The following is a 26025-nucleotide window of genomic DNA, read 5'->3' as shown; positions in this document are numbered from 1 at the left end:
GCAGATACAAGATTATTAATCGATGTCTTCCCATTCCTCCGTCCCTACTGCTGCTCATTTCCATTCCTACCATCTAGAACTGCTCATGTTTACAGATATGATTTCTTTCCCTTGTCATTAATAATTAACATATTCTGTACCCGTGTTTGCAATAGAAACCCAACTAACCAGTGGTTCCAACAATTTAAAAAAATGTGATAGTTTATACATCAACTTGGCTAGGCTATGGTAACCAGCTGTTTGGTCCAACAGCAGTCTAGATGTTGCTATGAAGTATTTTTGCATGTGCCTCGCATTTACAATGGGAAGACTTAAATAAAGTATATTGTCCTCCATAATGTGGATGTGACCTTCACCAATCACTTGAAGACCTTAAGAGCAAAGACATGTTTTTTAAAGAATTCTGCCTAAAGACTGCAACATAGAAACCCTGCCTGAGTTTCCACCTGTTGACCTGCCCTGCAAGTTTCAAACTTGCCAGTTCCCACAGTCACATGAGAGCCAATTCCTTAAAATTAATCTCACTTTCTGTCTTTATGTTTCTCTGTCTCTCTGCCTCTACCTCTTCATATGTGTGTGTATATATTTATACACATATATATTTGTCTGTGTGTGTGTGTGTGTGTGTGTGTGTGTGTGGTGTATGTTCTGTTTCTCTGGAGAACTCTAACACAGAGAATTCTTAATTTTCATAAAACAAGAAATCAGAGGTTATAAATTCAGGACCAGTTCAATGGCTTCATGATGCCATCAGGCACTTCAGCTTCTAGCCTTCTGCTTCTCTATCCTTAGCTGGCAGCTTTTGTCCTTATAATTATGGTTGCAGGGTAGTTACTGCACCCTCAACATCATAACTGTGTTCCAGAAAAGAGAAAACTATTAAATACAGATTATGTAGGTGAGTTGAATCTGCCCTTTAAAAGGAATTTCCCAGAAGTCCCATCTAGCAAATTTCACTTCTAGCTTACTGGCCTTAACTATGTCACATGGCCATCATTAGCTGGAAGAGAAGCCGGAAAATATAGATCTTTTAGCTAGGCGTATTGCCCAGAGTTGGGGCTCTAGTCTAATAGAAAAGAACAGATATTGGATAAACTACAAGCAATGTCTGCCACATCCCTTCAGTTCTATCGACTGGTCCTTAAACGTACTCTGGCTCTTACGTCCACTTATCTTCATTTTAGTACTGGAATATTATGTTCTTAGATATTGTTTTGGTCTTCCACTGTTCAAGGACTATTTGTTTTACCAAAATTATCATCATCTCATCTTCCTCCCCACTCCCTGTATCTCCTCTACTCCACACACACTCACCCCCATGGAACTGACCCTTTATTCAAAGAAACTAAAAACGTGGGAAGTAGCTAGTATTTCATGGTTAATGGGTCTACTAGAAAACAGATACTTTTTTAATATTGAAGATTCAGGGTTGCAGCTAATAATTAACTTGTATGGAAAACATTTTACAGAGAAAGAGGATGCTTAAGTTTAGAGGACATATGAGTAGCTAGGAAATTCATTTCCCAAAAGATTATTATGATGAGTTAGCTCAAGTCTATTAACTGCTTGAGATCACAAGAAATTAATACATAAGGCACAGTTGCTTATCTCTGGGATATGATACTGTTGGGACTGACTTCTGTCTGTCAGAAATAATCAGTAATTATGAAGACAATACAAAATGAAACAAAGAAACTTTCAAAAATTGCCCTAAAGGGGTATATGTGAGAGGTAATTAACTTTTTTTTAAACTATAAATGAAAGCCCATGTGGCAGAAGATTGGTATTAAATCCATTATGTAAATTCTCTATCCTCAAAATTTCAGTATTCATCTTTTTTCTCACAATCTCATTGCCATCCCTTTAGATGAGACCTTCCACATACAGCTTACCTGTATCCCTTATTTTGATCTTATTCTGTCCCCCATACCACTACTACTGTGATCTTCCTAAGTATGAATCTGATCATGTCATTCCACTGCCTAAATCTTTCTTCTATAGGTCTCTGTAGTTTTCAAAATAAAGTCAAATGCATTAGCTTAGGACAAAGTGATGCTCATGATCTGTCTATTTGTTTTTCTAGGCTCAGCTCCCACTGACACTGCTTTTCTCACTCTCCAAACATATAAAGATAATATTCATTCACTGAATAGCTATATATTGAACACATACTGTGTGCCAGACACTATGCTAGGTATAGGAGTTTTAAACAATAGTAATTATTTAATACTATTATGTCTTATGGTTTTGAGTGTGGAATGACTCAGTTTGGTAGCTTTTATTCAGAATTTCTCATGCAGTTTCAGACATTTCAGGGCCTAAGTTTTTGTGTTGTCTCAAAGGCTTCCTAACTGATATGCTTAGGCTGGGATGTCTTGAGCAGCTGGGAGCTGGAACAGTTAATGTTCCTCAGGCGTCTCCCCCATCTCTGTGTGTTTGCTTCAGCATAGCAGTTTCAGGGAGGCTAGATTTCTTATATGGTGACTGAGGACTTCAAAGGCACATTTTCAAGAGAGAAGTGGAGGAATTTGCATCATCTTTTTATGACCTAGCCCTGGAAGTCACATAGTGTCACATCCACTGTACATTATTAGTGGGGCAGTCCCCAAGGCTTGCGCAGGTTCAAGGGGAGAAGATACAGAGGCCATCTTGATGGAGAAGTGATAAGGTTCTGGAATGCATGCGGGTCTGGAAATGTTACAGATAACACAATCTGCCACAGAAATCTTTCCAGAAGAAGCATCTTGTCTCTTCATACTCCTATGCTTTCATAAATGCTGTTCACACTTCCTCGAATGTCTTTGCCTCTTCTTGATTTAAATTACTAATACTCACTTGGTAAAACTTATCTCCAGTTTCTTCACCTTTGAGAAGAAATCTTCTTTGACCACTACTCCTCACATCACTAGATATCCACTTGTCACCCCCATGCTCCTCCCCATATCTTACCTCCTGTATGTGTCATGCCTAATCCTAGCCTTCTTTCCATAAAATATTGTTGTGGGTGATTTCTTAACGCTATAACTGAACCCAAAACTTCTTAAAGGCATAAATCTCTGTTCAATTTTCTGTTCTCAGGAAATAATTTAGTATTTGTTGTATAATAAACACTTAAATGAATTAATGTAAAGGCAAATCAGATTATCTAGAATAATCTATAGCTATGTATAGCAATGTTTCTTAAAAACTTTTTGTTAGGATTTTAGGTGTTCTAGATAGGAAGTGAGAACACAAATACAAAGGAGTCAGGGAAGCAGAAAACTAGCTTCTATACCCAAATTACTTGTACTTTCTCTAAGTTATGAGAGATCATTTTACATCGAATCTATGGCTAGGACAAATGGGCATGTAAAGTGTTAGATGCTTTCTAGCTAAAAGGAGAAGAAAACAAACTTCTTTGCACATTTACTGTGTGTCAGGCAGTTTATGTACATTCACCCCAAAGATATGAGTACGGACTACCTGTATTTTGCAGATGAAGAACTAAGACTCACAGCATACAAGTAATTGTTCTAAGACATAGCAGACACTCAATTATTATTGCTATATGATTTGTAAATGATGGAACCAGGATACAAACTCCTATCTGTCTGAGTGCAAAATTCATTCTTTTCACCCATATTATTCTTTGAGTAAGTTCTCATAGCTGTTAATTTCTATCTCAAATGAGGCTAGATCTCCCTGATGCCCAATGTCTACTGGTGGCTGTCCTTACAGAACGTTTACATTTGTCAAGAAAACAGTTACCACAGAGTTACAGACCATAAGAATATCTCTCTCTGTTTCTCTTCATTTCTTTGTTTCTTATTCTTTCTCTGAGGTTTTTAGGTGCTAGAGTAGAAGAAAAAGAATGTCTGGGTAGAGATACTGAAAAAGAATCTACGACCTTAATTATAGATGAAGGACTCTGACAGTATAATTAGATATGCAATTCTGCTGCTCATCTTAAGTGTTACCAGAGGCATTCTGGTTTAGTCTTATGACCTTTCAACCATTTCTAACATCTCATACTTTTCAACTGGAATTGTAGTAATGACATAGATCAGGCACTATCGTCTTGGTTTTGACTGATTCTTTCAAGGTAAGACTACTAGGATAATTAAAAAGCACTTTTACACAGAAAATATTAAGAGAATTCATCTTTAGGATGCAGCCACCTTCCTGTATGTGGCATTCCATCAGTTATCTACTACAACTTTTACTCTTCCTAAATTCTGCAAGATGAGACCATAAACCAATCTGAGAGTAGAAAGATCCAAGACATTTTATAATAGTTATCATCAAAACACTACATAACCAATCCAAGCTGATGTCTTTAAATCATTAATAATGCTTATTAACAATTTCTTCATTTAGGAAAAATATAGAAGAGGAAATATCCTTTAAGCCTTTTTCTCTTTATTGGCTAACATAAGAAATTTTTAAATATTTATGCAAATCAAATCTAACTAGACACATATAGTTTGATGCAAAAGATCATATGAATTATTGCTAAGTTGAAAAATATATTTTTATCGTTAACAATTTAGGGTAATCCTTGTGTCTTCTTCCAGGCACTAACAAAGCTAATTGAGACTGAGTGGATTAAACTTCTTTTATCTTGCCACGCTACCATCTTTTCTAGTGAAGAGCTTATACTCGGCCTATTCCCATAGGAATAAATATTTCAAAACTAAGAACCTCCTAACTCCTCAGCATATTCAGTGTACTAATTTGAGGAGGGACAACAAATCTATTTCAAAATTGTTCAGAGAATATGAGGCTTGACTTTTATAAATTAGAATCATACTTAATAGTCAGAAGAATTTGGTGATTATCCCATTGATAACAAAAAATCTTTTAAAATATGAATGACCACTTCCTATTTTTTGTTTCTAAGTACAGATTTTACTGTTCTGAATTTTCCTAAATCGGGAACTAGCCATTCTTTTTTCAAAAAGCACTAATTTCTTGGTTTTAAATAGTATGAAGAATTCAACTTGTCTCATGAATACAATTGCATAAATTTCTTCCTATTCTGAGTTTCTATTTCTTTATTTTTTCTTAAAGACAACCATGAAATCAATGCAGTAATTACCTTTCCAATACCCTTGCCTCTGAATTTTGTTCCACAAATAAAGCTAAATGAAGCGACCAGGACAGCCGGTCAATGAACTGATTATTATCGAATGCCACACTTTTTAGCTACTTGATCATAATTTAATGGCCGTTAAAATAAAAAGAAATGTTTTTGTGGTTGAAAATATGATACTTCACTCCATAATCTGAATTCTATTGCCATATTTACATATTAAGCTCCCTTCAGGTTAACTTTTCAATTATTTAAAAATACACAAAATTATTGAGAAACACCAATTAGGCTGAGTGTCTAGTAAAGACTTATTTGGATGTAGTCCCAGATAATGTCTTTGGCTAATGGGAGGAAGGAAAATGAAGCAACATGATTTCCAGGAAATATGATTTAGTCCTGCAATGTGCCTTCAGCCAAAAATACTCTAAATATATGGTAACTCAAAGCTAATGCCAGTGTTCAAAATGCATATAGAAGTGTATGTGTACACATGTGTCAGGAAATGCATAGAAAATTAAATTTCAGGTAAGATACAGAAACTTTCTTTGACCATAATATTTATCTATAGAAAATGATTCGAAAAAAAGAACAATAGATAGTCATCACACCTAAACAAAATTATCTATTCTGTTACTATCAAAAAGTCATTCAGTGTTCAAGTCAACAGTAGCTGTCTTTGGAAAATGGTACATTCTTATCATTTATCTTTTTTTACTATTTGAAGTTTTATACAATACTTATATATCACTTTTTCACAAATTTTAAGCCTAATTTGAAGGTAGTATCTTTTAAAACTCAAAGAAATTCCAAAACATAATTTTAAGACTAAATATTTTGTTAGAATAATAATTGTTCTTTTGAAAAATGAAGCATTGGTGGGTCCTGGGAAAAAGTAATTAGATCTAAGTCCATCTCTACAGGATGTCCAATTGAAATGGGTCTTCTAGATTGCTTTAGCTCAATGAGCGGTTTATGCACTGAGAGGAAATTATGTACATACAAACTACAGTTTTTAGGGTTTTCTGTACATAATAACAGAGTCAAACTGAGATGATCTGGAATTTGTGAACTATCAACAAGAAAGCTTTCTCAAATTATCTCTTCAAGTACCTGTTATAATTAATTTACTTTAAAATGCTTTCCAGGTTTTGGGTCTTCTAATATGGTGCAATGAAAACGAATATATGTATATATATACATGACTGGGACATTATGCTGTACACCAGAAATTGACACATTGTAAGTGACTGTACTTCAATTAAAAAGTTTGCAGCTCAGACGGAATAGGGCCTAAGATAGATACCTTACGGAACACCAAAGAGAATAGAGACAAGCTGAAAGAAAAAGAGCAAGATGACTGAGACATCTGACCAAGCCTGAATAAGAGAGGTCTGCTGTCAACTGCCGTATCTTCTGTTTGTATCCATGATTTCATCTCTCCTTTCAGTTTCAGAGGAAGATGTAACCCCTTCAAGCTCTTGAGAATTCTTGGTCCTCTTCTTTCTGAATGCTGTTTTGCTTTCATCAACAACTTGCCTTCTGCACTAAATACCCTCAATGACGAAATCTATACATGTTTTTAACCTGTATGTCAATGGCCACAATGGCTTCCCTCCTTGTTGTCCAAGACTTGGGCTGTGCCTACGCACACTGACTCTTGATCACAGCTCATGCTGTGTTCCATGGGAAAAGAGCAAACATTATGCAAACAGAAACTCGAAAAGGGATTCAATATTGGAGTTTTCCCTCTCTTGCTGCTCGTAGGAAACTCTGCAACCATACTTTATTTCAAGGACAAATATCAAGAAACCTGGGGATTTAGTCTTAATCATGCCAGCAACTTCTGCATCAATAAGAAGGCAAGTCACCTTTCTTTAAGCGCCCATATGCTTATCCTTTAACATGAGCCAAAATTGTCTTTAACCTGATTCCAGTCCTTTGTCATCTCCATTTTTATTTAATGTCTTGTTCACCAGTATCTGTCCTCTTCTGTGTGGAAACTGAACTCTCCATGGTCACCAATATCTTTGCTAAAATAAATAGTATATCAAACACGTTCATGCTGAATTATCTGGCTGTTTGACACAATCAGACATTCCTTTATTTTCAACTATCTCCCCCACTCCCCCTACCTTTTAAAAAAATTACTATTCTCACTTTTCTATTTCTCTAATTCTTTAGTTTTTAAATGAAGCTCTGTGGAAGTAAAATAGGTTTATATATTGGCTAAACTGATGGGAAGCAAAGGTATAAATATGTGCATTTGGGGGGTGCATTCCTTTTATCAATTTTCAAAGGGTCTGTAAGCTAAAACAGTCTCGCTCCTTCATTTATTTACATTTACTGAGAACATTTAATATGCCAGGCCCTGTTCTAGGCACTGGGGAGAAAGCAATGATTAAAACAGATAATATCTTTGATCTCATGGTCTTAATTCTATTGGAGGAAGCAGACAATAAAAACAATTATGTCAGACTGTCTGTTTGAGGAAAGCGCTATGGAGAAAAAAGTGAAGCAAATTAAGGAGCTAGAGAATGGAAAAAATTAGTATTTTACATAGGGTAGTCAGGTAGTCTTCCATGGGGAACTCACATTTGAACAGAAACCTGAATAAATTGAGAAAATAAGCCATGTGGATACCTTGGCAATGAGTAGGATGCTGAGGTTCATCACCTGAGGTAGAAACATGCTCTGTGCCCAGCACCCAGGAGTCATTATGGCTGACCAGAGTGAATGAGAGGTGAGAACTGGGAAGTTAATTAGAGAAGTACCCAGGGGCCAGGTTAGGCAGGCCTGATAGGCCGCAGTTAGACCCTCAAGAGCACCAACATACTTTCCCTTCCTTCCGTCAAGTTCAGTACAGGAATGCTGTCAGCCTGATTTAGTTGAATGAGATTGGGCTTTGGATTATTACACATCTGGGCAACTACTGTGAGAGCTTGAGTAAGTTACTTGTTCCAGTTGAGAACTTTGAGCAAGCTGCTTTACCTTTCTGTATTCCAATTTTCTGATCTTTACGAATGGAATTCAATTAGCCAGCTGATACAATTATTACAATGTTCTAAGATAGCATATGAATGCACCCACCTTAGTGCTAGCACTAAGGGGATGCTTAATCATTGTTAATTTTCATGCCTCTTTATATAACTTCTTCAAGAGAATGTAAACATTTTCTTGACTTCAACTACTACCTCTATGAATTAATTCTCAGCTCTGTGTCTCTGGTTCCACCATTCACTTTGCTATAGTGTTTTCTTTCATCATTTGCACATGTCTACCTAGGTGTTCCAATAATACTTCAAACTAAAAATCACCTTTCCCCTAAAGCCGTGATCAAAATCTCAAACTGCTCTGGAGTAACATAAACGGATAAAAAAGATTTGATCCGCTGGAAATTGCTCAGTGTCAGCTCCCTGGTCCTTCTGTGCTCAGCGTTGCAGATCTTCAACCTACACACATGCACAGTACTCAGCCACAGGCTCCAGGGAACCAAACCCCTAGCAAGCTCTCCAGCGCTCTTTCTCTTTGTGGCTCCCTCCTTTCTGATACTCTGCCCTGAAATTCTAGCTACATCAGCCTCCGTGGATTCCTCCTCAACTTAGAGAAACCACCATGCTCTGCTTGGGTTTTCCCTCTCGGCATCATACACCAGAATGTGCCTCCTGGCAGAAAGTTGAGGCCGTCCCAGGGCTCGCTTCATTTGTTTCCCTTCTCTTGGGGATCTCTGCAGTGCACAAAGCTGCTGTTTCATATATTTTACGCCATTTTCTAGTTGTTTATAGCAGGAGGACAAGTTTATTCCCAGTAACTTCACAAAGACAGAAGCTCATTGCTACTAGTTTAGTAGAAACCCACTGTAATATATAGAGCATGCAAACATTTTACGTATGGATTTCTTACAGGGTTTTTAAAATGAAAATTTTGTGTGTGGAGATAGGACCTCAGGTGGAGCAATTCGTTCCAGCCTCAGGCCACCCTTACACAACTATACATTCTAGTCTGACAAAGCTGCTCGTCTTACCTTTATGGTATGTCTTATTCATCCAGCGCTGGGGCCTTAGTAAGCCAGGTCCGTTTTGCCCACAAGGAGCAAACCAAAATGCTGAGTTGCAGAGGTTTGGTAAGGCGGCCAAGCCAAGCAGGAAGACCGGTGAAGACGTCTACCACCTCGAAAGGAAGGGACTGGGGCACTGATGGGATAACGAATAAAGAAGCAGAGCGGTCAGAGGCATGAGGAGCGGCAACTGGAAAAAGGTGCAGTGACCGTCACTCTGCGCAGGCGGAACTGAGCTACGGGCCTCTGCGCCGTCCAAAATGGAGGCTCTAGGCATGACCTGAGGGTGGGGCTTCCGGTTCTCTGACGTCAAAAGGTCACCGGCCACTCACGCATGCCCAGTCACACAGTCCGTGGTCCTAACCAGTCTTAACCAGCTCAGCTCAAAGGAGACACAGCTGACTCCAAGTTCCTGGCGAACAACTCGGGCAAATATCTTATAGTTTATGCTAAGTGCCACTTAGAGGGCATGCAACTCCTTTGTAGCAACAATTTAAATGACCTTGATTAATGAAGGCAGGTGAAATCTATTTGACTAATGATTACCGTGGTTTTAGGGGTACTTAGAAGAAGCATAAAAGGCATTCAAAAATAAGTCTCCACTTCTTTGTTCTCTCTTTATTTTCTTCCTTTGGGCCTATGAATAAAAATCTGACACTACACAATTTTTTCCCACTTTTGAAAGTCCACATTATTTACATTATTTCATTCATTTCATTGTATCTCTTATGACATAATTATTAAAAGATGGCTACTGTTTTCTAGTAAGGTGGCTAAAGCTTATTCAAGCCTTAACTACAATTTGAGAGGTAAGTTTGATTTTTAAAGATTGTTATAAAACTTTAGTCACTCAACCCTATTTACTTGTATGACCAAGAATGCAGCTCCAGGCAGTGTGTTTGGTGGTCCCGTGGACCTGTCTCTTGCTTCAACAGTGTTTGGATGGAACAGACCCAGGGATGCCCCTTGCTCCAACCTCCGACCACCCTTCAACCTATTTTCCAGTCACATCCTTTAGAACCAGCCACTGTGCTATCTTCAGCCTCTGGGACCAGCCAACACCGTTTTGTGAGCTTAACTCATTACCCATCAACCATGAGCTAGCTCCCAGATTCATCAGAATTATTCCAGTGAGGTTGATGCCTCCGTCAACCACCTGGTCAACATGCATCTGCGGGCCTCCTACACCTACCTCTCTCTGGGCTTCTATTTCGACTGCGACGATGTGGCTCTGGAGGGCGTTGGCCACTTTTTCCGCGAATTGGCTGAGGAGAAGCGCCAAGGGCGCTGAGCGTCTCTTGAAAATGCAAAACCAGAGCGGCGGCCGCACCCCATTCCAGGACGTGCAGAAGCCATCTCGAGATGAGTGGGGTAAAACCCAGGATGCTGTGGAAGCTGCTATTGTCCTGGAGAAGAACCTGAACCAGGCCTTTTTGGATCTGCATGCCCTGGGTTCTGCCCGCGCAGACCCACATCTCTGTGACTTCCTGGAGAACCACTTCTTGTATGAGGAGGTAAAACTCATCAAGAAGATGGGCGACCACCTGACTAACCTCCACAGGCTCTCTGGTCCCCAGGCTGGGCTGGGCGAGTATCTTTTCGAAAGGCTCACCCTCAAGTACGACTAGGAGCCTCTGCAACCCCGCGGCCTTTACAGAGCCCCTCTGGTGTCAGGGCTTCTGCCTGAAGTCACCAGGCAGCTTTTTAACCATCCTGGAGCCCTCTCCCAAGCCTTGGACCAAATAGAAATAAAGCTTTTTGCAGCGGCAAAAAAAGAAAAAGAAAAAGAAAAAAAGAATGCAACTCCAGCAAAGGGACACTTCAGTCTTACAAAAGAAAGCATGAGTGTTAGAGCCCATGTTTTATATTCACAATGTCAACTTGCCTGCATCTTTAGAATTGGTTTATTCCCTTCACGTTGTATATAGTCCAGTGCTTGAAAATATGTTTCAAAAGCTTATTTCTCTTATTATTTTTCAGGTCTTAAATCAGGGTCTTATGAAAAGGGAAAAAAATATGCCTGCAATGGACTTAGGTGGTGATTTTCATGTTGCTCACAGAGAACTGATATTTAGAGTTCCTTCAAATTCCAGACTGAGACACAGTCATGAACAAAAGCTCAGAAGAAGCCTCTTTACTGCTAATGCAATTGTTAAGTGTATTGTTTTGAAAATGAAAACTTATGCCTTGCACAAAGTTATCTAATCTGCACTCATGCCACTTTTAAATTGCATAAAATAACAGAAAAATGATAGCATAAATCTTCTGTATGTGAAGTCATTATTTTCCTTTCTAGAATGCAATGTGTGTATCTTTTTCTTCATACTGAAGTGCCTCATTCAAAACAGAGGCAACTGGACAATAATTCTCACCCAGGATAAGGTTTGTACAATTGAGTAATATCTCTACTTCTCAGCATGAAGTTAATTTATGTAATTTGTTACACTTTAAGGTAAAATAATATATGCACATATCTACCATATCCACATTCTTTTTAAAAAACAAAATTTTAATCCTTGTTCAATGTTCAATCACTTTAAGTTCACAGGGATACATATGCTTTCATTGCAGTCCCTTTAGCGCAGACAGCGGCTTCCTGCAGTGCCGTACAGAAAAGAGAGGGCGGTTGTGTCCTTTTATCCTCAAAATTTTCAGAGATTTTAAGTTTTCTTCAGAGACTTTTTACAGACAGATAAGTGAGAGGAAAGAAATAAAAACAAACTCAAAGACAAATAAGATACTTCATGTTTTCACTTTTTAATTTCTTTCTATAATTTGTAGATGCCTTGCATCAAGGGAAATTATTTCTTTTTGGTTTAGCTGCAATAATTCTACATTGTTTCAGAAACTGAGCTATCCCATATTGTGTCTTCTCTTGAAATGTGATATTGCACTAGATTAAATAATAGAACATACTTTGTCTTTTTTTCTTTTTTGATTCATTATTTTTTATGATTTTTTTTAGTTCTTTTTTTACTGAAGTGTGGTTGATTTACAATGTTATTTTCATGTGTACAGCAAAGCCAATCACTTATACATATACATACATATATATTTTTTCAGTTTCTTTTCCATTATGGTTCATTACAAGAAATTGAATATAGTTCCCTGCGGTAGACAGTAGGTGCTTGCTGCTTACCCACCTCACATATAGTAATGTGTATCCGTCAATCCCAAACTCCCAATCTTTGTTTTCAAAGTTAGCCATAAAATTTTATTAAACAGCCACCAATGCATGCATACCTCATCCAGATGAGCAAGATTTTCCATTTCTCACAAGACTGAAGATTATAGATCCATTTGAAAACTTCTTCCAAACATTTAAAAACCAGTCGTTATTTTTCATAAATTTATTTAGCATCACTTAAAATTTAGTAATTTAATATTTTTTAAAGGAAACAATTTATCTCATCTATCACTTCTCTCACATATATACACATCTTTACTATTTTGTTTTTTGTTCTATCTGTTTTCTGTAATCTTTTGGGAAGGTTAAAACCTAAGACGTGACACTAATCCAGCTTTAAAGACTCAAGGAAGTCAAACAACATGAACTTAATCATTCCAAAATGACTGCTTTTGAAAATAAAATCTTTACTACAAGCGTGAATTTTTTTAAACTGAATCTATCAGTGGGGTTTTGTCTCATGCCATTTATTCATAGTTTTAGTCACACTATGAGAACTCTTGAATGTTTTTACTCAGATTTCTTCCTAGGTCCTTCAGGTAACTCTATTGTAATGGTTATATTATAGGTAATTGACTACTGCTTTCCTTCTAAATGATGAACTTTCTGAAGTTAGGGAAAATATCTTACTAGTCATTGGAAACAGGTCCTGAAACACACAACCTTTTGCACAGTAAAGCATCTCCCAAGTGTTTGTTGAATAAATTAATATTGCCTAACAAAATCCATACACAATTACTGCTGCTTTTTTGATGCATTCTACTATCTGTCTTAACACGTGAAAGCAGCTCCATTCTTTCCTACTAGTTTTAGAAATTCTGTGATTCTTTCGAAGTTTCCTTTGAAAAGCCCTTGCTAGTATTTTTCCCGTAAAGAGAGACATCAATGAGAAAAGACGTCACCTTGTTGAGTACTGAAAATAGTGAAGGAAGGACTTAACGATAGCTTCCTACTTCTTTGGTCTCAAATTGTAGCTTTCTATAAGCTGAGGAAATAAGAAGGCATACAAAAGAGAAACTATGCATCAGACCTGATTTTTAAAAATCCTTTTCTGAGGAAGATGTATCATCATTACCCATACCACAGGAGTATTAATCTTATTACTTTGAGGAGTCATGAAGTCTATGTAATTATCTTGAAAGCCACTGCCTGCCACAGGGAAATATATATTATCGCGGGAGTTATATTCAGTTGGAAGCTAGCAGGCTAAGGTAGTAACACTCACCCACCCCCATACTTCCCCATACCTACCATTCTCTGCTCTCTCCATCTTTTGACTCCACAGTGGGAATCAGAAATAGTCCAAGTGGAAAGTAGGTTTTTAATAACAATTACCAAGAATTCACGTGCTCTCAATCCTGTCTACCAAAAATATGACTCAGTGTTTTCCATGAATTTTTTAGCCATGAGTTTTAGTCAAGGCTCTCCAGAGGAACAGAACCAATAGAATATAGATCGATTGATCCATTGATCAATAGATAGATAATAGAGAGACAATAGGTAGATAAATAGAGAGATAGACAAGGATTTTTTAAGGAAGTGGCTCACATGACTATGGAGGCTGGCAAGCACAAAATCTGCAGGGTGAGCCATCAGGCTGGAGACTCAGGGAAGAGCTCATGTTGCAGTTCAAGTCAGAAGGCCATCTGCTGGCAGAATTACTTCTTGCTCAGGCTAGATGAAGCTTTTGTTCTATTCAGGCCTTCAACTGATTGGATGAGACCCAATCACATTACAGAGAGCAGTATGTTCTTCTCAAAGTCTACCAGTTTAAATGTTAATCTCATCTAAAAAACACCATCATGGAAACATCCAGAATGTTTGACCAAACATCTGGGTACCATGGCCCAACCATGTTGACACATAAAATTAACCAACACACCACATAATATTTACTGGGCCTTTGCCCTCTAAGTCTTCCCCATTGCAAGTATGGATGAACTTGGGTATGTTGAAATCACAGGCCAACATGTGACTGGTCTAAGCAGGCCCAGAAGATATCTGATTTACAGGACTATGCTAAGCTGTCCTGGTGTTGCCAGCACTATAATTTATAATTCTGTTCACTTTTGTACTTACAAACTAAAATGCTGTGTTGGTTCAGTCTCCTACTTCCTCCCATCTCCAGTAAAAAAATAATAATAATAATAAATAGTACAAAAGATATTGAAGGACAAATATATTGGATTAAATAATTCCTAAGATTCCTCAAAGCTCTAAAATTCTATGAGGGTGAAGGAAAATATAAAGTCAGGCCTGTCTTTCTCCGAAGTCTATATTGGGAGATACTAATTCTTATGATGGTGTCTGGAGAGTGAGTGTATATGTGGAGCAGGGGGGAGGCAGGATTGCAGAGAAGGTAAAGAGGGAGTAAAAAGATCAGTGATTGCTAAAAGGTTCAGGAAGAAGGAGGGATGAACAGCTAGAAGCACAGGGGATTTATGGGCAGTGGAACTGTTCTGTATGATACCATCATGGCAGATACATGACATCACACATTTGTCAAAATGCATTGGACTTACAGTGAACCCTAATATAAACAGTGGACTTCAGCTAATAATAATATATTGATACGGGTTCATTGATTGTAATACATGTACCACACAAACATAACATATTAATAACAGGGGAAATTGTGGGTCTGGGGAGAGGAAGAGGGAGTATATGTGAGCTCTGATTTTTTGCTCAATTTTTCTGTCAACCTAAAACTGCTCTAAAAATAAATCTATCAATTTTTGAAAACTAGGATCAACTTAAATAGAAAAATAGTTAAATTATGTGTAACTATAGGGTTGACTATTATGCAATAATAAAAAATGATGTTTATGAAAAAAAATCATCCCGAGCCTAAACCTAAAGGAGCAAAATCAGGAAGGGGAGGGGGATAACATCCTGAATTAACTTTTTTTTTTTTTGGAAGGAGGGACACTCAGTTGGGAGAAAAAAAAAGAGTCTAAGCAAAGAGCTAATAAATTTGTTCTTACAACAGTCTAATGAGACATGGACTTGGTCTAGATAAGCAGCAATGAATGAGAAAGAAGAGAACAGATTTCAAATACTGTGAAAGTAGAATGGACCAGACACAGTGATGGATTGGATGTAGGTGTGCTGGGAGAGAAGTGTGTCGTGAATGACTCTGAAATTCTTCCTCATCTCATTTTCTAAAGGAGAGGCTGGAGATCAAGAGTTCTATTTTTAACTGCTTAATCATGAGCTGCTTATGAGGCATTGATGTAGGGGTTTCTAATATACTTACAAAAATCTCATAAAAGTGGCCTAAAGATACAAATTCCACAGTGCTATATGTATATAGATGGCATTGGAAAAACCATGAGAATGGATGAGAATATCAACAGGGGTGGGGGGTCGGGGAAGGGAATGATGACAATAGACATAATAAAGCCATTGTTTTGCTAAGGGAGGAGGAGCTAGTAAAGGAAACTAGGAATGAGTGGCAGAAAAGTAAGGGGAAGACCTTGAAATTGCGGTGTCATAGAAACTAAGAGTATTTCAAAGAGAGAGAGGTCAGCCATGCCAAATGTTGCATGGAGGTCTGGTAAGAGATAGTGAACTACTTATGAGTCCTGGCTCTAGAATTTGGCTTCTTGGAATCATATACAAATTGTATTCCTTACTAGTCATGTGACCTTGAGAAAATAATTTATCCTCACTGTGACTCTACATCACCTCACTGAGATTCTATTTCTGTAAAATTAGATTACCTACCTCACAGAGTTTTTGCAAGAATGAAATGTAATACCTAAGTTACATGGAAGAGAACCTGGCAAACAGCAAGCATTCAATGAACGTCAGCTATTAACATCACCAAAAATGTATTTTTTTTTGATTTGGCAACATTGAGGGTGCTAGTGACACAGTAAAGGCAGAGTTAGCAGAACAGTGGAGGCAGAAAGTGTGTCAGAGTGGGCTAAAGGATAAGTGTTCTATTGATAAAATTATTTTCATAGCACTTGGACAAATCCAAAACAAGTGACAAAAGGATACTCATTGTCACCAGAAGCCATGAATTCCATTGGATATGTCTATATATGTAATAGCAATCTAGCCCCCACATTTACCACCCCACTGATCATGGTTTTTGGTCATGGTTTTCCACTAGTATTCTCAGCTCAAATTTTGAGAGGGTTCCTCTTTGTATTGAACCAAAATCTGCCTTTTAAGTCTTTCAATTCAGTGACCATCTGTCATTTGGGGCCAAAGTACCACATAGCCCTAAAGTGTAATGATCATTTATGTCATAAATATCTTTCAATCCTTTATTTACAAAAGCTGTAAACTTCCTTCACATCATCTATTTTAATGGTTCTCAAAAATGCCCATCAGAATCAATTGGGATAAAAAAATAGATTTTGAATCTTGGGCCTATCAGTATAAAATCTCTAAGAGCTAGGGTCCAGGAATCTATAACTTAAATGCTCCTTTGGCAAATTTGACATACACGCAAGTAAAGGAATAAATGTTCTATTGTCTATGTGAAAAAGACCTTCACTGATCCATTTTTTATCCTTTTTTCAACTCAGAGATTCCAACATTATCAACTGTCACTTTTATTGGCACCATTACTTTAATATTTGACATTTCCAAATTGCAAACATATTACATTTTGCAGAGATACCAATTACTTCCAATGTATGATCATTTAACGGCTAATTGCAACATACAAGGCTTTGGCACCCAGATGTCACGCGGCTGGGTGTGCCTACTTGGCTACAAATCCTTTTAGTTACTGCGTTTCTTTGCCAGATAGATGCTGTGTCTGGTTGGCACAGGGTAGTGCCCAGGTAGTGCTCACTGTGCTTTGGCAATGTATGCGATGTTCACAGTGACATGAATTTTACTTCCTTACCATCACCAACTCATAATTCTTGCACTGTTCTTTGAATCAGCTGTCGCCAGCTCTTTCTCACCAATAGCAAGGGGTGATGGAAGCTAGGTAGTTAGCTCAAAACCGAAGTCCAAGTTGATTTCACACTTTAAAATTGGAATCATGTTTTTCTTTTTGATAAGGAGGGAACTGCTATAGGCCACCCAGCCCTATGCTTGCTGTTCTGTGTATTTTCTCCATAGGTATTCTGGCAGTTTGGGCGTGAGCCCTGGCATCAAAAAGTAAGACAGGAAACATAAGGGAACCAACTGATTTCTCCCCATATTGTGATTGGTTTTTACTTATGATTTATAATTGAACTATAGCATCACTGTCACTGGCATCCTCACTTCTCCTTGCCAAGACCAGCTTTGAAGGCTAAATTTTTCTGTCTTTGCACACTCTGTTATTTCTCAGAAATGCTCTTCCTCAGAAATGCTCTTCCTCTTAGCTATTGTTAGCTCCAACATTTGCTTGTAAGCATTACCTTCATACGTTCTTTTCAACAGAACTCAACTTCTGGAAATCAGTCTTTTCAGGATCTTCTCACTGGAATAATATTCACACCTGCAACATCATACACAGCTCTAGAAAACATCTCAAGTTAACTCAGGATCTGTCAAGTGACACTTACAAGGAAGTAGCCTATCCACTGGAACAATAAAACTAGCATACCACACCAGCACTCAGGTGGAGCGCTTCTTGACACTGCCAACATTAGCGGTCTTCTTAACAGCTCTCAGTAAAACCTGAAACCACTGTTGTTGAAATGATTTGTTTTCCATCTTTGTTTTGCCTCAGTTTTAATGTGTGCTTTCTCTGGGACTTGTAGAAATTTCTGATGCCTCCTTTAAGTTGCTCCAGATTGCATTTGATTTTAAAATGTCTTTTTTGCTCCAGAATCTTCATTGTCAGGCTCAAGTGTTTGTACCCTCTGAGCAAACGCTTTCACAGCTGAAACTATGCAGGTCCCTACAGCAATTAGCACCATCTTTTACACATGATGAATGTGTAAAAGAAACAGCAAATATATTTCCAACATATGAATAAATGTTCACTTGTTTAGTCGTTCCTTCACTCACTTATTTAACAAATATTTATCGAATCCCAGTTATGGCTAGGCACTGTTTCAGGTTTGGGGGTTTTAGCAGCGAATAAAACAAAGTCCCTGCTCTTAGGGAGCTTATACTGTGGTGAGAGAGACAGTCAATAAGCAAAGCTGTAAATATATGTATCAAATTCTTGTAAGAGGTATTGAGAAAAATAAGGCAGGATAAGGGGGACAGTGAATTCTAGGGCCCATGATTGACTGTTTTAGACAGGCTGGTCTAGGGAATCCCTCACTAATGAAGCGGCAATTGAGCAGAAACCGAAGGAAGGCAGAATGAGGGGTTGAAATTTCTGGGGAAGTGTTCCAGGTAGAGGGAAAAGTAAATGTCAAGCTTCTAAGGGAACATATCTAGAGAATGAATAAATGGATCGTTGGATAAATGGATAATGAATATTGAATAAATTAGAAGAGAGGAATCATTGGAGACAGACCCTCAAGGGATCCCAATGTTCGTATCCTTAACAATCTCCTTCCCTTGGGTGTGGGCAGACCCTTTTGGTTGCTTCTAACAAACAGAATATAGCAAAGGTAAAGGGGATGTCACCTCCAAAATTACGTTATTTTATATACAGATACAGATACAGATATGCTAACATGCACTACAGAGACACTCCTCCTGGCCATGAAGAAGCAAGTTACTGGGATGTGGACTGCCTGTGGAGAGAGCCACGTGGCAGAGAACTGCAGGTGGCCTCTAGGAGCTGAGAGCCACAGCCCTATAGTCACAAAGAACTGAATTCTGCCAACAACCATGTGAGCTAGGAAGAGGACCCCAGGATCCAGATGAGAATGCTGTCCAGCCAACACCGTGACTGTAGCTTTGCAAAACCCTGAATAGAGGATGCAGCTAAGCTGTTTTCAGATTCCTGACCCATGGAAACTGTGAGATAATACATGTGTGTTGTTTTAAGCTACTAAGTTCACCGTATTTTTTTCTGTACACAGAAAACTCATATGACAACTAACACAGCTGAGTTTCATGTTATTCAACTATTTTACTCATCCTCTCCCCCAAATTTAAGAGTAACAAATGTGTTGCGTAGTTAGTTTTCTGTTTCCCCTCTCCCCCAACACCCAGACCTACCTAACCCTCATGTCCAGGCTCAGCCTCAGCTCAGTAGCTAAGATCACATTTTACATTGTGTTGTCTTCTAATCTTTCACTACATAACACATTATCCTAAACCTGAGTGGCTAGAAGAACAGTTTATTGTTAGTTCTCGTGATTCTGGGCTCAGCTGGGCAGTTCTCATGTGGTTCAGTTATATAAATGGTGGCTGAGGCTGGAGTCATTTAAAGGTTCAATTAGGCCAGATGTCCAAGACATCCCAGTCTAAATACTGGCAGTTGATTCTGGCTGTCAGCAAGGAACTAGCTGGAGTTGTCAATTGGATTACATGTGACTTTTCCCATGTGCCTTAGGCTTCTTATAGCAGGGGAGCTGTGTTCTGAGTTGGAGCATTCCTAAGAGTATGCATTCTGAGAGGCTATATGTGGAAATTGCCAGGCTAATTAAGAATTGAATCCATAGCTGGGACAGCATCATTTCTGCCATATTGGATGCCTGTTTCCAGGGAGTGGAGAAATGGACTTCTTTTGATGGGGGAGTAGTAAAGTGACATTGCAGAAAACCATGCGGAATAGAAGATAATGTTGCAGCCACATTTGGAAAATATTCTCGGTCACTGTAATGACTGAGGGAAATCAAGCTCAATTTTATGCTTATCACTGAATCATAATTGAAATCAGAGAGCCTTGAGTTCAACACACGGCTCTGTCCCTTACTAGCTGTATGATTTTTAATTTAACTCCCTGGGACTCGGTCTCTTCATCTGTTAAATCAGATAACAATAACTACCTCACTAGTAGTTGTAATAACTAAAGGAAAAAGATATAAAAAGACATAGCAGAGTTCTTGGAACCTGGTAATACATCTATAAATAATAACTATTATTATTATTAGGAGTAGTATTAGTTTTGTTATTTCAACCCTGGATTTATTCCTGATTCTCGTAACTGGAACTCTTTTTTTTATTTTTAAGATATCCTGCACTCTCCTAGTAGTAAATAAATTATGTCATGAGTCTCTGAACCAATAACATTCTCTACACCACCATCATCTAGGCATGGCTTTCTGCCTTGGTTATGCCTACCCTATTTATCTTCCCAGAGATTATAATATTAGACTGAACCCCAACCAAGGAATTAGAGTCCTATTTTACACTAGTGGGCTTTCTGGATGGGCATCACCTACTCACTTTTATAGATTTCTGCATGTGGCCTATTGTGTGATTCTCCACTATCGTGCTTATCCATCAGGATACCCCCATAGGTTTACATTAGACCCTCTGAGTTCCACTGCCCAGCTTCAAGTCTGGGCTTGGTCTCAGAGTTTGTACCTGCCCCACTCCTACAAATCAGTCTAGTTTTAGATCCTGAATTCTTCTTCTGTGTCTCATCCTGTTGGAGGCAGTATGATAGTTTTGGTCAGGTATGATTATGTAATTTTCAGGGTTCTAATCCTTCATACATGGATGCTCTTCTGCCTCTTACTCAGTTCCCCTAAGCTTATTGTCTTCCATGCTCACTTGCTCACTTGTTCTCTCCCACCCTCTCTTTGGCCCCTCCCATGACCCATTACCACACCTCTTCTGCAGGAGCTCTAAGAATTCCTCTGTTCTTTCCCATCTTCCAAACCTAGAGTGACCTTCGATACCTGCATCTAAGAGCATCACTGTATCTCCTCACAAAGTTATATAATAGGGATCACTGAGCTTTGATTTCTTCTTGAAGAGATGAGCATAGAGAAAGAATCCATCCTCATTTAACAGCAGTTTAGTTCTGGGGAGACAGACACAGCCCTCGATCCACAATGATTTCCCGAGAGGAGTGCTTTTCACTTCAGCATCTACAGGAAAAGACAGTTCTCTAGCAAGTGTGGCAGGTTGATTTACTGCAAATTTGATGTGACGGGGTGACCTAAAGAAAAATAGCACCATGCTCTCACTGCTGGAGATTCACTGGCAAAGAATGAAAAGTGATTTTTACCCCCACCAGGAAGCCATTCAGGTTTTTATCTCCCTAAGGTCTGGTTTCCCTTTCCTCTACTGGAAGCTAATCAGCTTTGGGGTTTCAAGGCTCTGAAGGAGATGTTTTCATGGGTGGGGGGACATAGAAATCTACCTTAAAATGGACTTTCATGTTGAGAGGATTTAGAGGCTCATGGATACAATTAAGCATTACTGTTGGAAAAGCAGTCAGAACAAACCTTTGTGCTTAAAAAAATTTTTTTAACTGTATTAGATGTAAGTCCACAATTCAGACAGAAGGAGAACACTGGAGTGCTGGGGTACTGGAGGGGAGGGATGGAGCATGGCTGGAGCGCCTCTGCAGCAGCAGGTGAGGGTGAGGACTATGTTAGTTGCCCAGGGAGCCTGAAAGGGGGGCCAATTACAAGCTTAGCCAGGAGAGAACTCAGAAAGACATAACCTCATTGGGATGACCTTGCTCACTTGGAAAGGGAGCTGGGCCAGGATGTCCAAGTCTGAAGAAAAATGAGCATGTAAATGGGACTAGTTTTCTGCAGCTACAAGTCGGAGTAAAACCTGAAAGCAGTGAAAACAGTCATGGACTAAGAAACCATGGCCTATCATGATGAGATCAGAAATATTGGGAGTGATGGAAGTGTTAGCTATCTTGATTTTGGTGGTGGTTTCATAGGTGTACACATCTATCAAAATTCATCAAACTGTACATCTGAAATATGTGTAGTTTACTGTACAGGAATCATACCACAATAAAGGTGTTTTTAAAAAAAGAAACACGGGAGACTTCTTGGGGCTATTTGTGTCTTTCAGGGCTGTGATATTATGCCAGATATTGTCTATCCTGAGTCAGTACCATTTCGACCTTTCTCTATATGTCCCAGAAACAGAAATCGTAGAGATCCATTTTCAGGATCCCTTGCCAGCAGGTCCCTAGCTTAGAAGACACCAGGGAAAAGGACTTGTGTGAAATTTGGAAAATGTGAAAAAGAAAAAGCCATTATTTTACCTCAAGAAGTTGCAGGCAAGGGCTGGGTTGAAACAGGCAGAACTTTGGCAACAACTTCTCAGCATCTTCAAGGAATCTCCAGAGGCCTCGTGGCTCCTGTAGACACCTGAATTATCAGTGGTAGTCCTCTCTGATTCCTGCATTTTATGCTTGCCTGATGTTGGCAGCACTGCAAAGTTTGTGAAAACTTCTGTTTACCTGTATTAAAAATGTCTTCCAGCTAGAAATATTTATAATTATTTCCACCCACCTTCCTGACTTTACCTGTGACTTTATGAAGGAGGTGAAAGGATATCCCCTCAAATAAGTGATACTGGACTTACAGGTAGGGACAGGAGCTGATCTTAGTCAACTTGGGGAAAATAATTAAATGTAACATTATTCATACCTCGTATGCTGTGGAACAATTCATGCTTTTTGCATAATCAAAGTGCTATTTGTAGGGAATCTATTAAGGCAAGTGTTTGAAAGATAAAGGTGATAATCCACTATAGCATCTTCTAATATCAAAAACCTTTTAAAATGTCTCCCTTTACACAATAAACACCCATAACTGAGTTTTGTGCTCTAAGTGGCAATTCAGAACTGTCTGAGGCCAGTGAGTAGCATAAACAACTACAAAACAGAATTGAGTATGCAACCACCTTCGTTGCAACCATTTCAGGATTTAAAGAGAGAATTTAAATGTAGGGAATAGTTAGAGAAGTAATTAGTCTCTGTAGTGACCAATCTTTACATTATTCATCTTTGACATCTATCATTTTTTTCAACCATTTCAACTAAAATAGAACCCAGCCTAGCTCTTTGGAAGGCAGCTCTGCTCACCACTATGTCACCAATGCCCTCAGCCTAGCTCTTTAAATGCAAAGTGGAACTGACTTCAGAAACAATTGTTCCATTGTGTTCAAAATGAGGATTCCCTTAGGTGAAGAGGATTACAACTACAGACTTCCAGTTTTAAAATAAATAAGTCATAAGGATGTAATATACAGCCTAAGGAATATAGTCAATAATACTGTAATAACTTTCTATGGTGACAGATGGTTATCTGATTTATTGTTGTGATCATTTTGTAATTTATTTAAATATTGAATCACGTTGTACACCTGAAACTAAAATAATATTGTACATCATCTATACTTCAATAAAAAAATGAGTGTACCCTGTATAGCCCATTTTAACCTTGCTTAGTAGATTTTGCCATGGTAAGGGCAAATGGTGATGTGTGGAGTGGCGGACATAAGCAGGTTTTTTTTCAACCACGAGAAACATGGGAAATCCCAAGAGTGTCTCGACTTATTAAAAGAATATATTCTAGTAAAGCTATTTAATGAATCTGCATTAAAGTTACGAATACAGTGAAGAATCTGCAGTGCCTTAATACAGAGCCGCCCATATCCTGGTAACATTACTATTGCGGTGCAGAAATGTACCATGAAAATATGTGTAAGTGAAAAAAACAGCATAACTAAAACCCTTCCAATTCTCCTACTAAGAAAGACAAATGTTTTCTGGTATACCTCAGGCACCTGTGAACTTTCAATCTGTCGAATATAATCTAGCTGAAGACAGCAACCTGCACTGTGGTTGCAGCTGCCCAGAGAAATCTCCCCAAGGGAAGCATGTCATCCCCAGTGGAGGAAGTCTCTGTTATGGTAGACTAGCTGTTTTGAATGTTCTTTGTGAACTAGAAACTCAAAAAAAATTGATCTTTCAAATTAGTGTTTTAGCCAGTGAAGTAACAAATTGACCTAAAATGACACTCAATTATTTCCTGTCTTTTATCCAAGTCCTGATTATATAATACTATACTGAACTAAACTTAATAAGTATTTCTAGAATTCAGTGAATACATAAATGAATAGACTATCATCACATTGATGGACACGTTGAGCTATTTTGGAAATATATGGGAGCATTTTAAACTTTAGAAAGCGAAGGAATTATAGATGTTATTCAGTACCACTAAGGAGACCATAATGCATGGTCTCCAAAGCAATTTTTATAGTAGCAAATGTTAGGTTAGAAGGGACATCTGGACAACAACTGTCAACAGGCACTGTTCCAGGCAAACCAAGACGTATAATCTTTCTAAGCATTTGGTCACCCTCTCCAAGTTTGTTGCTAAAGTGTGAAACATCAAGGTAAGAGAAAGCAGAATCATTTCTAACATGATCTTACTGATTAAAACACTATAGGCTTGAAATAGACCTTATAGCATATGTTGTTTGGGTCAATCAAGAAGCAGATTTCGTACTCGAGTTGGGAGTGCAAGGGGTTTACTGGAGCGAGAAGGAAGATAATGCCAGTGAATGATGAAGGAGGGAGGAAGAGAGAATGGGAAAGGAAGGCTTTCAAACTCCTTTTTTAGACCTGACACCTTTGACAAGAAAAGAGGAAACAGCACTGGTCAGGGAGTGACCACAATACGGCTCTAATTCTTAGCCGATTCAACGGGGAGCTCTGGAGCAAAGGTTTCCCACTAAAGGAGACCTGTCAGGACGTAGGGCCCCCGCCAGGCTCAGTCACCGCCTGGGGCTGCTCAGGAATTGCTGGCCTCAGATCAAAAGCAAAGGCAAATAGGGAGATCTGCACTCTTTGCAACTGAATGATCAGTTTTCTCCTGATGGAAAATCTGATTGGTGCATCTCCAATGGCTGCCTCACAGTGTATCAAATGCTATCTTCTTTGACAAATGAAGTCACTGAAGTTCACAGGGATCTTTAAGGCAAATGGCCGATACAAGAACCTAGAGACACTGAAACACGACACTGATATGTCTTCTTCAAAGAAACTTTTGGATAATAGGACTTTCTGAGATCCCAAAGTAGTAAAATAATGTTTGATCACATAGCAAGCAAGAGGCAGAGCCGAGAGGCGGACCTAGTTTAACTAACTCCAAAGACCAGCATTTTACCACTAAGCCAGCAGGGTGGGGGAAAACTGATTTGTCAAAACAAAGCCTTTTAGAGATAACGTCCAGGCCTTCAATCCACTAAGATTCTGCTCAACTCTTCTTACTCTTTCTGTTCAGACGAGTTAGTGAAGGAGGGGTAAAAACACTTTTTGGATTGGTGGAGAGTAGAACTGTAAACCGTTTAAATATAGATGTCATTTTTCATCTAAAAAAATGATTTGTACCCCAAAAGGGGGGATAATGTCCTTTCAGTCAGTCTCTAAGTATTGTAAACTAATGAAGGTCTTTCCAAGGATCTGGATTTGGGGGACACCTCAAATACCCACAGATCTACCAGCATTTGTCTTTTTTGAGTTGCTGGAGGGTGGACAGGCTGTTTTCTCAAGACTAATTGTGCCTGGGTGAGGGAGACTGTTGAGATTCTAAGAGCTGACTGTAATTCCCCAGTTCAACCTCTACAGAGCTCACAGCTTGTTTACCTGAGTGTATAGCCAGGGAACATCAGTATTAAACAGAGGACAAGTAATGTGCGTATAGATGTACACTTCTCTGTGTGTGTGTGTGTGTGTGTGTATGTGTGGTGGGTGGCTCTCAATTTATACTCTCAATTTAACCAGAAAAAAACTGCTTTCAGCTATTCTAAGTCATGGGCTCTACCAAAAAGTTCATTTGGAAATTTAAAGAGGGAATTCCATTGCTTTTTAGTTAAAATAATACTAAGGATTTGGGAAAATGCCTGAATTAAAAG

At 38.6% G+C, this 26025-nt stretch overlaps 1 pseudogene; it reads left to right on the top strand.

Moving 5' to 3' along the window:
• Positions 1 to 9101: 9101 nt before the first annotated feature.
• On the top strand, positions 9102 to 10808 carry LOC102534272 (ferritin light chain pseudogene; annotated as a pseudogene).
• The last annotated feature ends 15217 nt before the right edge of the window (positions 10809 to 26025 follow it).

Source organism: Vicugna pacos, chromosome X, assembly GCF_048564905.1.
Source record: "Vicugna pacos chromosome X, VicPac4, whole genome shotgun sequence".
NCBI lineage: Eukaryota > Metazoa > Chordata > Mammalia > Artiodactyla > Camelidae > Vicugna > Vicugna pacos.
Note: the sequence above shows the minus strand (reverse complement) of the source record. Positions and strands in the feature narration are given on the sequence as shown.